Source organism: Echinops telfairi, unplaced genomic scaffold (assembly GCF_000313985.2).
Source record: "Echinops telfairi isolate 266 unplaced genomic scaffold, ASM31398v2 ScPeMD7_443;HRSCAF=831, whole genome shotgun sequence".
Taxonomy (NCBI): Eukaryota; Metazoa; Chordata; class Mammalia; order Afrosoricida; family Tenrecidae; genus Echinops; species Echinops telfairi.
In genome coordinates this window covers 29,485,133-29,498,083 of record NW_022104341.1, presented here as the reverse complement: position 1 = coordinate 29,498,083, position 12,951 = coordinate 29,485,133, and the positions used below count along the sequence as shown (strand labels likewise).

Below are 12,951 nucleotides of genomic sequence, written 5' to 3'. Positions count from 1 at the left end.
ACAGGGACAAGGACTGTTTCAGAGCAGGTGAATGCACAAAGCCAAACCCTTGAGTTGTACCCCCACTGAGTCTATGTCCAGCTCCTGGCAACCATGCACAGGGCTTTGCTTTTTTTAATCATTTTATTGGGGCTCATACAACGCTTATCACAATCCACACATACCTCAGTGTGTAAAGCACACATATATACATTCGTTGTAGCACAGGGTTTTTCAGATTGGAAACCTGGAGCCATTTTCAAGCCGCTAGGTGGGAGGAAGACGGGGCTTACCACTCCTGTAAAGAGTCTTCTATAAGGTTGCTCTGAGTCAGAATCGCATCAAACCAAAGGATGGTGAAGGTAAAAACGGCACATGGACACAACTGGTCCACCTGGCTAGTGGGCCGTGTGAACATCAGTCTCCACTGTCCTGAAGGCGGAAGAAGCAGATGCACCACTCCCAACTGCTTGGAGAAGGAGCACATTGGACGGTCCTGGATAGATAACGTGGCAAACAAATGTGGACCAGAACTCAAAATCATAAAGAAGGCCAGCCTTCTTGGTTAACTGGAGACTAGAGCAAGAAAACTCATGGAATTCCTCCCTCCCTTTGGCCATGGCAGGAAGTTCAAAGACATTCCCTCTGCACATGAAATCCTGCTTCCTCCCAAGAACCACAGTAGACCTCAGGGCCACTCTCCCCTCCTTCATTCAAGTCAAACAGCCAACTTGAGTGCCTGTTCTCTTTTCCCCAGTGAGCAAGAACTAGTTTTATAACTTAAAATAAAAAAAGATTGTAAGTCCCTATGGGAGCCTTGACAGGCACATCTTTCTCACATGGAGCAGCTGGTAGATTTGAACTTCTGACATTGCAGTTAGCAACCCAACTCATAACCAAGTATGCCACCAAATCCAGCCTCACTGCCTTCAAGTCAATGCCAACTCATAGTGATGTAAGTTTTCCAAGGCTGTACATCTTTACCAGGGAAAATAGCATCATCTTTCTCCCTTGGAGCAGCTGGGTAGATTTGAACTGCCAACCTTGCTGTTCACAGTGCAGCATGTACCCAACAACACTACCAGAGCCCCTTCCAAATACAAAAACTTCAAACTCCTTGCCATCCACTCAGTTCTAACCCACAGAGACCCTATAGGACAGAGTCGAACTGCCCCTTTGCATTTCTAAGGCTGTATATCTTTATGGGAGCAGAAAGCCTCATCTTTGTCCAGTGCAGCAGCTGCTGACCTTGCAGTTAGGCCAACAGGTAACGCACTGCACCACCAGTGCCCCTGCAGGGCTCTTTAAATGCCTTCAATAGCGATAAGTAGGTGAAGGGACATAGTAGGAATTCAAAGGCCACACAGTCTCGGAGGAAGCTGCCTGTAGAAAGGGCTCTGAAGGAAGAGAAGGTGGTGGAGAGTGGCACCATGTTAGCAAGATGTGCCTATCTGAATTGGCTGTTACTTTATTTCTAAACTGTAAATCCCATGATTGTAGTCTTTTGGCTGCTACCCAGTCTCGGAGCTGCCCCAAACCGGTTTCTTCCAGACTCAGGCTTTCTGGCTCTTTCTCAATATCTCTTCTGCCCTGGTTTTGGTCCTTGGAGCCCGCCCCTGCTGATAAGCTGCTGTGACCACTGCAAAGAATAACCGAGTTAATACTCCTGGGCCTATAGAATAAGGAGGCCTTTTCTTAATGGGCTGTCTTTGTGGTTTCCAGTGGGGCTCTGCATGTGGCTTCTGCATATGCCTTGGATAGCCTCCACTCCTTTATTTTCACCACGCTCTGGTTAAGCTTGTGTAATCATTAGCATTTGTAGCAGGGGCATCGAAGTTAAAGATGCCCTGGTAGAACAGTGGGCTAAGCACTTGAGCTGCTACGTGCAAGGTCAATGGCTTACACCCACCACCCATTCTGCAGGAGAGAGATGAATTCTTCTGCTCCCGTTGAAATGCACAGTCTGAGAAACCCTAAGGAGTTTTATTCTGTCCTGTCGAGCCACTCGGACTCAGTGGCAGTGGGTCGGCATGTGGGAATTACAGAAGTCCTCAGAGCCTTCTCTGAGGCGAGTTATTTTCTCTCTCTTATTGCCAAGGAAAAGGAAGCTCAGCGATGTGAAGTTACATGCTTAACCTTCTACAGCTAATAGGTTCCAGCCAGGATACCTCCTTACTGTGGTAGTGCGCTCCCTGAGCCCTGGTTCTTCTTCATCACTGTTGGCACTGCTTGTTGGAAGGCAGAGGACCTCGGAGCAGTAGTCTAGGAGACTGCGTGCCGCCTGGGAAAAGTAATCACATTTTGTGTTTTATAAAGATGAATTGATGGTGAGTTTCTTTCCATCGCCATGAAAGTTATTTGTATTGTTGACAGGAGGAAATTCCAGAAAGTGCTTCCTTTGAAATGCCCTAAGAGCATATCTTTTCTCTGAAATGCCATCATTTCTGCTGTCCTCATTTTAAAATTCTTTAGACCTTGTATTGATACAAATCAAAGGTGCGGATGCCTTTTCTATGAGGTACGGCTACGGTTGCCAGGTGTAATTCCCACTCTCAGGACGCTGTTCACCACCGAGAGAAATGGCAAGTTAACTGGGAACGATGGTAATAGAATAGCCATTTAATCTCCCTCCACCCCCATTGGGCTGTGTCTTTCAGGGATCTGAAAGGAGTCCGGAAATGGACAGGAGTGGTTTGTTTAAGGAGGGAGGAGGGTTTCCTTCAGAAAGTTAAGCGTGTCCTGTGCTGCCTGGCCTTGTTCACATTTTGCTTATGTTCCTCTGGTAGTCAATTCATTACAAAGGAGTCTCTGAGTGTGTGGCCATGTCAGTGGGACTGTTCTTGAATGCAGTTTTTAAGGCTAATACTGAGTCTTGCCATGAACCCTGAAATGTTGTGCTCAGGGATGAACTGCTTTCTCCTAAGTGTACTTTTACGATTCACTTAATAATTTGGGTTATCAGTATGTTTGGGTCCCCCCTGCCCCAATGTCATTTTATTGAATTATTCTGATGGTTTGAGAGGCTCCTGTTAAACTTGGTTGCTGCCCTATGAATACTTATTGTCACAGAGTTCCCAGTTTAGCCTGAAACCACCCAACTTCCCCCACTAAGAGCTGAAGCCTGTCGCTGGAGGAGATGGGCTGTGGAGATCGAAGTGGGTGGGGCAGGATGATAACAGTGGAGAGCCATTTCCAAGAGCTCTGAAAAGGCTCCCCACCCCCCATAGTCTGTCAAAGCCAAAAGCATTTCACCATGAGCTTGGCTCCTTTTCGAGTCCCCAGGCTCAGCTGCAGTTTTCCTTGCAGCTGTAAGTGGCCGTCTGACCACTGGGGAATTCAAGACAGTCAGAACTTCAGGTTCTTTTTTGGGGTTAATGAGGCATCTTATGGTTTAACAGATGGGAATCTGTTCTTAGAGATATCAGCTGTCCACTGATGGGTCCCTGGCTATGCCTTTTCGGGTCAGGCCAGGGAAAAGGAAGGAAGGAAGGAAGGAAATGAAATGCATTCATGTATTTTCTTCCTTAAAAGGACTTTGCAGAAATGCGGCAGAAGAGTTTCCAGTTGCCATCTGTAGCAGTGTACATCCTCTGGTCTAGCCAGATTTGCAAGGTAGAATTTGGATCATGATAGTCCAGTGGGGGGGGGGGGCAGGAGGTGGTGGTAAATAAATAAGTCAATCTGTGCTTCAGGTTTTCTCAGTCGCTGGTTGGGAGCATGCTCTCCCAGGGTAGTTTTCTGCTCCTGCAGCCTCCCTGGTCCAGACCAGAGACAGATGTGGACACCTTAGCGTCCCAATTCTAGAAAGAGCATCAGTGGCATTGTCAAAAGACCTGTCTTTGCGTCCTAGTGCCACTACTGTTAGTTAGCTGAGGCTTTTGGACAGAGATTGGCCTCTTTGCTCCTAGCTTGAGGTTAAAAGAAAGCCAATTTCACAGGGTTCTTCTGAGGTCATGAGGATGAAGTTCAATGATGACACGGTAATCCCTCTGTGAGCTGTCTGCCATCAGGATTGCTGGGATTCTGTGTAGTCTTCGGAAAATGGCTAACCTCAAGAATATTTGCCTGAAAACAGCTCGTGTTGAAGGTGTTTAATAATCTTTTTTTTTTTTTTAAGTGACTGATAGTTTAAAATGTTCAGCTGTAAAAATAGGGACACATTTTCAAAACACGTGTGCAGTCACTTGGGTGATTTCAGCACACACAAAGAAATCATCCTAAGCATGATGTTTTGACCTGTTTTATTTAGCTTATAGGACCTTTAGAAGAAGTTTTCCAAGTGTCTAAAACGTGCCTTCTCAAAATATTTATATATGATGATGGAGAAATAGATCTATGTAAATATATTTATCGGTTTAGTATTAAGGTAGCAAATGGACATTGGGCTCAAGTACTCCCTCAATGCAAGAACACTTTGTTCTATTAAACTGGCATTCCGTGATGCTCACCTTCCTGACAAGATCGCTGAAGACAAAGTGGGAGCTTCAAATGTGGTGAAGAAAGCTGATGGTGCCCGGCTATCAAAAGATATAGCATCTGGGGTCTTAAAGGCTTGCAGATAAACAAGCGGCCATCTAGCTCAGAAGCATCAAAGCCCACATGGAAGAAGCACACCTGCCTGTGTGATCATGAGGTGTCGAAGGGATCAGGTATCAGGCATCAAAGACCCAGAACAAAAAATCATATCATTGTGAATGAGGGGGAGTGCGGAGAGGAGACCCAAAGCCCATCTATAGGCAACTGGACATCCCCTTAGAGAAGGGTTTCGGGGAGAAGATGAGCCAGTCAGGGTGCAGTATAGCACCAATGAAACATACAACTTTCCTCTCGTTCTTTAATGCTTCCCCCCCTCCCACATCATGACCCCAATTCTACCTTACAAATCCGGCTAGACCAGAGCATGTACACAGGTACAGTTAAGAGCTGGAAACGGGAATCCAGGACAGATAAGCCCCTCAGGACCAATATTGACAATGGCCATACCAGGAGGGTAAGGGAAAGGTAGGGGGAGAAAGGGGGAACCGATCACAGCGCTCTACATTTAACCCCCTCCCAGAGGGATGAACAATAGAAAAGAGTATGAAGGAGGCATCAGTTAGTGTAAGACATGAAAAAACAGTAATAATTTATAAATTATCAAGGGTTCATGAGGGTGGGGGAGGGAGGGGAAAAATGAGAAGCTGATACCAAGGGCTCAAGTAGAAAGGAAATATTTTGAAAATGATGATGACAACAAATGTACAAATGTGCTTGACATAATGGATGGCTGGATGGATTGTGATAAGAATTGTATGAGCGCCCAATAAAATGATTTTAATAAATAAAATAAAACAAAATATAAAACTTCCCTTCTCATGTGTTAGGTCATCAACAGTATTTTTAACGGGGCTGCTTCTCTTTTGAATACATTTATTTTCGATTAATTGTTTCCACGTAAGAGTTCACACAAAAATCGGATGTCACATTTTGGACAACTTTCCCCCAAATTTGGTGGACATGATATGGTCAAGTCACCAGCTGTGAACAAAAAAGACCAAACAAAAAGTTTAAATGTTTTTCTCACCATACTTTTGTACTCTGTCTTCAATCACTATGCAACAAAAACTGCAAAATATGCAAGGTTAATAGCTGCTCACTCTTGAGGTTGCCCAGTGAATAACCCCTCTCTTCATTGCCCAAGTTCAAAACCATTTGAGAGAGACAGAAGAGATGGGCTGATGGATGGAACAGTTTCATCTTTATTACCGAGATGTGGCTTGGGGTCGGCAGCCAAGCAGACCTCCTAAGATTGCATCCTTGAATTAGATAAATATGGTGCAATACATTATACATTTGGTATGAACCACAAGGTCAGCAGTTCAAATCTGCTGCCACTCCTCTGGAGACAGATGAGGCTATCCCTCCTGTAAGAAATCTGAAGGTGCAGTTCTACTCTGTCCGATAAGGTTGCTATGAGTCAGCATCGACTTAGTGACAGTGGGGTAGCCCTCATTACCCTGGCACAGATGACAGTAGCATGGCAGAACCTTCCCGTGCACAGTAGAAAAACCTACCGCCATCAAGTTAATTCTAACTCTTGGAGTGGCCATAGGGCAGAGCAGAACTGCTCCTCTGGGTGTCTGAGACTGTAGATCAGTGTTTGCCTGTGCCGGCGATGCCACCTGGAACAATCCAAGGGGACTGCAAAAGCATATTGCTACACTGTGTCCTGGGTTGTGGGCTATAGTACCAACGTGTTCAGTAGTGAAAAGGGCACTGAGTAAGGAGGTAGTAAGCCAAGTACGGTTGGGAACCTATATTTGGAATCCCTTTTCCTTTCCTTTCTTTACTGTTTCCCTGAGGATTAGGTGAAGGTGTACAGAGCAGATCGGTTTTCAGTTCAACATTTCATATCCATCTGGTTTCATGTCATTGCGCGTGTCCCTGCCGTGTAACAGCCCTCATCCTGCTTCCGCCCTGTGTTTCCCATTCCTGTGTGTCCTTCTGTCCTAGCCCTTCCTGCCTTCTGAGCTTTGCTCCTGGACCAGTGCTGCCTTTTGGCTGTGCCATGCTTGGCCATTCTCAGGTTCACTTTATGGGCCTGTTGTTTGTCTGGAAGTTGAGCCACTGAAGTGAGTTCAGTTCCAAGCTGGAAGAGTGGCCAAGAGCCAAGAGTCTCGGGTGTTGTCCCCGAGCATATAAATCTTGACAGAAGTAGACAGCCGCCGCTTTCTCACTTGGTGGGCTTGAACTGCTTCCATTGCAGTTAGCAACCCGGTGCTTAACCTGCTGTGCCACTGGGGCTTCTTCAGGTAGAAAAGTGCCCGAGCCCCGATTAGTTAGAGGGTAGCGATTGGTGTGGAGTGATCGGCTAGGGCATTCTCCCCAGGTAGTAATAGCAGACTAGCCGCTCTCAACACCTTCCCTGAGGTCTGCGAAGTTCGATTCGACCTGGCTCCTGCATAGCTCACACGTGCAGTGGACCTTGAGGCCTCTGGGCAGCTCTGGTGGCGTCCAGGAGCCCTTCTCTAGGGCTTTGGTGAAGACTTTTTAAAGGCGGTGTTGGGAGCACCTTTTGTGTGGCACCTGTAGTGTTCCTTGGTTTTCCAGGTGGTGCCGTCCCGTTTCGGTGCTGGCGAGCTGCCTACTGTGGAAGCGTCTTTCAAACATCACTCCCAGCCTGTCAGAAATGAACCGACAGGTGACTGGAGAGTGAGGAGAAGAATGACTCCTCTCAAAGGGCCCAGTGATTCTGCCCTTGCCCTAAACCGCGGTGGTTCGCACACCTTGAACCAGAGGTGCTCCCTACCCAACCCCAGGTGTAAGCAGAGAACCAGGTGACATTGCATGGACCTGGTAACGTAGAGAAGTACAGAGATTTCACAGCTCTTCAAGGGGCGTGGGGAGAGTGGGGATCAAGTCAACTCACTGTCGTCCAGTTGATTCCAGTTCCGAGTCATTGTGACCCTACAGGTCAGGTTAGAACTCCCCCTGTGGGTTTCTAACCTGGTCAAAAACAAAAAGCCAAAAGTCTCTCCTTGAAGTTAGCAGCTCAACATGTGCCCTACTACACCCCCAAAGGTTACTGGGGTGGACAGCGGGCCGGAGGAGCGGGATGGAGATCTATTGTTATTTTCAAAGATTTGGGGAATTGATTTGTCATCATTAACTCACATTCCCTACCTATTCCCCTCTTTTCTAAATCCCCCAACCTCTTTCTACAGAACAGAGCTTTATAAAACCCTGGCCCAAGACAGGCCACGACTGCCCACGTGTCTGCTCGACCACGGTGACCCTGACCTTTCTGTCCGTGTTCTCAGCAGAGCTCTTGGGAGCTGGGTGTTTTGCTGGCTTTCTTTAGCAAAACCTGCCCGAGCACAGTGCCACATTGTGTTAGCCAGGCCAGGGTATTCTCGGAGGGGCTCTGGAGTAAGACCAGTCTGTGCACATGCATTTGTAGTAGGCACTGGATAAGAAAAAAAAAAAAAAAGATTCCCAGAAGTGAAAAATCACAGCCCTAACCTAAGTCATCTTGGTTCAGTTTGTGGGGGGCACCAGACTCCCCAGCTGCAGGGTCTGAGTGTGCACTGTTTGCTAGATGGGTGTATGTAGAACAGGGAGTGTCTCGTCCCAACCCTCTGGGGTTTGGATACCCACAACTCCTCATTTGTAATAGTTACCTCAGCAATCTTGACTCGGGCCTTGCTGTTTAAGAAAACAGAAAAGAAGTGGGGAACTCAAGCTGCTACCAGCCTGTCCGCTTTTACTCACGCAGGAAGGCTGTCGTGATCTGCCACATTCAAAACACAATGGGTCCCAAAGAACTTTGTGTGCATCTTTCAGGTGCTAGGCTTCCTGTCTCCCGCTGTCTTTAGACCTGCGTGCCAGCAACCTTCGCTCCCTTTTGCTCATAGCTGCCAGGGATGTGCATGGACAAGAAAAATAAATACCAAAGAACAGACGAGTACAGCATGAAATTTTGTCTTGGAACTCGAAAGCTAAACATTTAAAGGCCAAAAAACATATATCTTGAGCTCTTTTCTTTTCCCTGCCCTGGCCTTATGTAACCTCATTTTTAACTTACACCTCCTGGTTAAAATGTGTTGGTTAACCTTTCCTAACGTTTTGTAAAATTTATTTTCTCAACCGTCGAGTATTAGAGGTTTGCACGGCTGAATCCCTCCCTACCCTTAGGAGGTCACTTTTTATTCTGAACAGTGGAAGCATTACAAGAAACAGGACGGCTATTTGTACCCATAAAGCAGGATGAGTGAAGGGAGTGGAAAATGGGGAGGTGTCGCAGAGGTGATCAAGAAATATTAGAGCACAGAAGAATCTCAGAGATCTTAAAGTACAACAGTTCAAACTCAACTGCCATCCAGGCGATGCCGACTCACAGTGACCCTACAGGACAGGGCAGAGCGTCCCCTGTGGGTGTCCAGGACTGCAACTTTGGTGCGGGAGTACGAAGCCTCATCTTTCTACTGAGGAGCCGCTGGTGTTTTCAAACTGTCGACCTCGTCGTTAGACAGCCCACATGTACCCCCCGCCTTCGTACGCCACCCAAGCTCCTTAAGTGCCTATCGAAGCTCCTGTTGAACTCATCTAGCATTGATGTTTGAAGTGGACTACCCCGTTGCTGCACGGTCACTTCTGAGTCACTGTGAACCCAGGTGTCAGCGTAGAACTGTGTGTGATGACGTTTTCAATGACTGATGTTTTGAATTTTTGGACTCTTCTCCAAGGTGCCTCTGGGTAGACGTAAACCTCCAACCTTTGAGTTATTAGCCAGACACATTTGCGTCCTCCAAAACCAAGCCAGACTCACTGCTGTGGAGACTCAGACTCCAGAGAATCTATAAGGACAGAACAGAACTGTTCAACCGAGTTTGTGGGACTGTAAATCTTCCTGGAAGCAGACACCCCCTCTTTCTCCTTGGAAAGTCTGGTGGGTTTGAACTGCTGGCCTTGCCGTTAGTCGCCCAATGTCTAATGTACAGCACCACCGAAGCTCCTTTTGCACTCTCCCATGGACAGCTACAATGTCGTAAACTTGTACTGTCACCCATGATTGCCTTGTTTCCTGTTTGCGCGCCTTTTGTATGGGAGAACCTTAGTAGACAGGGGCCGCAAAGAGCAGGTGCTTCATGGATGTGTGATAGTTTGGAGAATCTATTTCACAAACCTTTGTTGTGTCATTTTAATGTACCAGGGAGCTAGAATCTGCTAGGTGGCAAACATACAAAGATCAGTAAGATACAGTCTCTCCTCTAGAATAATTTCTAGTCCGTTGGCCAAACAAATAATCAGTATTGTGGGAGCTCCCAAGTAATTGAATCTGCCTGGGGTAGAACTAGGAAAGCAGATGGTTTTAGAGGAAAGACCCATTTAAGTTTTTGACTTTTCCATGGGAAGGACATCTGTAGGATTTTAGGAAGGGCCCTGAAAGAGAATAAAGCTTCTTCTTATTTTACAGATAGGAAGTGAAGACGTGAATTGCTGTCGCTAGGATCCAGCAGTTAGTCTGTGGCAAGGCTAGAGATAGCAACTATAGTTGGTGATCCGGAGGCTCGTTTTCAAAATCAGCTTGCCAGGTCTTTGTTCCGAGTCCGTCTTTGTAAGCTCTAGAGACCCCTATCCACTGTGGTTGACACTGCTATTTGAGAATGCCCCCAACAGCTTCCCGCATTACAGCAGAATCAAGCCTCCAGAATATGACTAACTAACTGACAGGTGTTGGTCGGTGCTTATACAATTGTACCTTTGTCATATGTCTTAGAAGGATTGGTTAAATTCTCTTTTATAAAAGGCTGAAATAATAGGTCTCCTGGTACGTAGACTAGCTGCATTGTTTTTTACTACTTCATTACAAAAACAGTAAAAGGCAGAACAGAGTGGGAACTTACTAATTGAACTAGTTGGTGGGCCCAGGTAATATAGGAGCTGTGCATCATTGTGCCAAATAGACCACAGTGTCACCCAATAGAATTAGGTAGATAGAGAAAGGAAGAAGACTTGGTGTCATGTGTTTTATGAGCATAGCTCCTGGTACTTAAGAAATGGCAGTAGATTATTTGGTTGTTGAGCTTTATCCTTGATTTCTATAAAATGTTATACTATTACTATACTTTTATGTTTCAGTTAATTAGGACTATTGGGATTTAAATGAGAATTAATATGAGCTTTGGTTTTTATAGCTAAATCTGAATTCATCGCCATCAAGTCAATGCTGACTCAAAGTGACCCTATAGGACAGAGTAGAACTGCCCTTTGAATTTCCCAGACTGGAACTCTTTACAGGGAAGCGAAAGCCTCGTCTTCCTCCAGCAGAGAGGCTGGTGGTTTTGAACTGCTGACTTTGTAGTTTGCAGCCCAACTCATACCACGACACCACCCTGGCTCCTAAAAATTCTATTCATATAAGTTTATTCAAAAACTCTTACCATATGCTCATAAATACTTAAATGTATTTATCCTATTTATCATTTTTGAGTCATAGACTTAAAGTAGACTAATTTAATACCCTCATCAGGAAACATTTGAATCCTTCTGTGTTTATTTTTCTCTGGAATTATTACATAGAAAATCTTCAAAACAATAGAAGATAATTATTTTTAAATCAAGAACTAGTTGTTCGGGAAGAAAATTGTTCCTTAAATTTGATGCCTGGTTTTCATTTGCTTTTTTATTTTGCTTGAAACCAAACCTAAAGTCCACTGCGATGAGTCAGTTTCCACTCATGGTGAGCCTATAGAGCAGTGGTTCTCAACCTTCCCCATGCCACGAGTCTTTCATACAGTTCCTTGTGTTGTAGTGACCCCCAACCATGACATTATTTTCGTTGCTACTTCATAATTATAATTTTACTACTGTTATGAATCGGGTGACCCCTGTGAACTGGTTGTTTGATCCCCCAAGGGGGTCACGATCCACAGGTTGAGAACTGCTGCTATGTAGGGTAAGGGAAGCAGACACCCTCTTCTTTTTCCCATGGAGCTGCTGGTAGATTTGAACCAGCAACCGCATGATTAACAGTTCCACAGTTAAACCCAATGGCATCAGCAGGGCTCCTTTTGTGTTTTAAATGTTATTCTAGGCCAGCTATCTTTCCCAATCCCTATCTTTCTGAGTTTTGCTTTCTGGTCTATCAATTTTTTTTTAACCATGCAACTGAAATGCAGGAGCCCTGCTGGCCCTGTGGGCAAAGTATTAGGCTGCGACCACAGGTTCGCAGTTCAAATGCAGCCGCTCTGCTGGAGAAAGATGAGGCTGCCTGCTCTCATAACACAGTTGTGGGGTTGCTGTGAATTGGAATTGACTCGATGGTACTAAGTTTGGATTAGGGTGACTTTATGAACATGTTATTTACCATTTCTGAACTGCAATTATTTTACCTGTGAAATTTAGAAAATATTCAAATTTTCAAGGAGTTATACCAATTAAGTGAATAATGCTTGTAAAAACCCCTCTCCCAGACTTGGCATGTACTTGGATCGGGATAAATTATAGCTTGGATTTTTCCCCCTCCATTTTATAGCTTTGATTATGTTACAAAATACTAAAGAATCATAAAAGCAAATTTATTTGCCTTGGGGAAAAGTATCCTTTTTTTGCTAGACTAGATTAAGAACGTGGAAAATATCCTCCTCACCCCCATTTTTCTTTGTTCTTTTGGGGTTCTGATGAATGTTTTTGCAGCAGCACATTTTAGTGATTAATTCTGAAGTCTGAACCCCAAAGCATTATTGACTGAGATAAAAACCACAGGCCCCAAGAGTCAGTAAATATTGATGTTGGTTTAGAGCCAAATGGATGAATGATGCTTAATATATTAAATATTAAATGCAGAACCTTTTGGTTTGGTGAGTGCCATTAATGTTGCCAATTAAAACATCCAGTTTGAGTTACAGAAGTGTAATTTTTTATCTGGATACGGTCCATTTCACCGGACAGTTTCTTCATAATAATATTAAAGTGCTATTCACAATCTAAATGATTCCCTAAAATCTTCCTGACAACAATGAAAAAATGAAAATAGTTTGGTATTTAAATACCTAGGTATTTTGATGTATATGCTGTGTGTGGAGGGGGGAGGGGGGTAGTAATCAAATTTGCATCCTTAATATTACTTTGAGTTCCTACCATTTAAACTGTGAAGCACAAAGTGTAAACTGTTGTTTAAAGAGAAAACAAAAAGAGGGAATGAAATACTGTAGAAATTAAGGCATCTCTCTCCCTTCATTTTCATTTTTTATGAAATCTAAAATATCTATAAAGTTCTAGTATAGTCCCTTTAAGGGCCATATAATTTTATAAAATATACACATGTCCAATTTCATCACCTTAAGCTTGGTATTAATTGGGTTTGCTAATCTCCCCCTGGGGGTTATTTTTTTTTAAATCATTTTATTAGGGGCTCATACAACTCTTATCACAATCCAGACATACATCAATTGTGTAAAGCGCATTTGTACATTCATTGCCCTCATCATT

At 44.6% G+C, this 12,951-nt stretch overlaps 1 protein-coding gene across 2 annotated transcripts in view; it reads left to right on the top strand.

Annotated features, from left to right (window-relative positions):
* Nucleotides 1–12,951, top strand: part of LRRC8D (leucine rich repeat containing 8 VRAC subunit D) — a 143,641-nt gene that overhangs the window by 97,943 nt on the left and 32,747 nt on the right. The window lies entirely within an intron of this gene.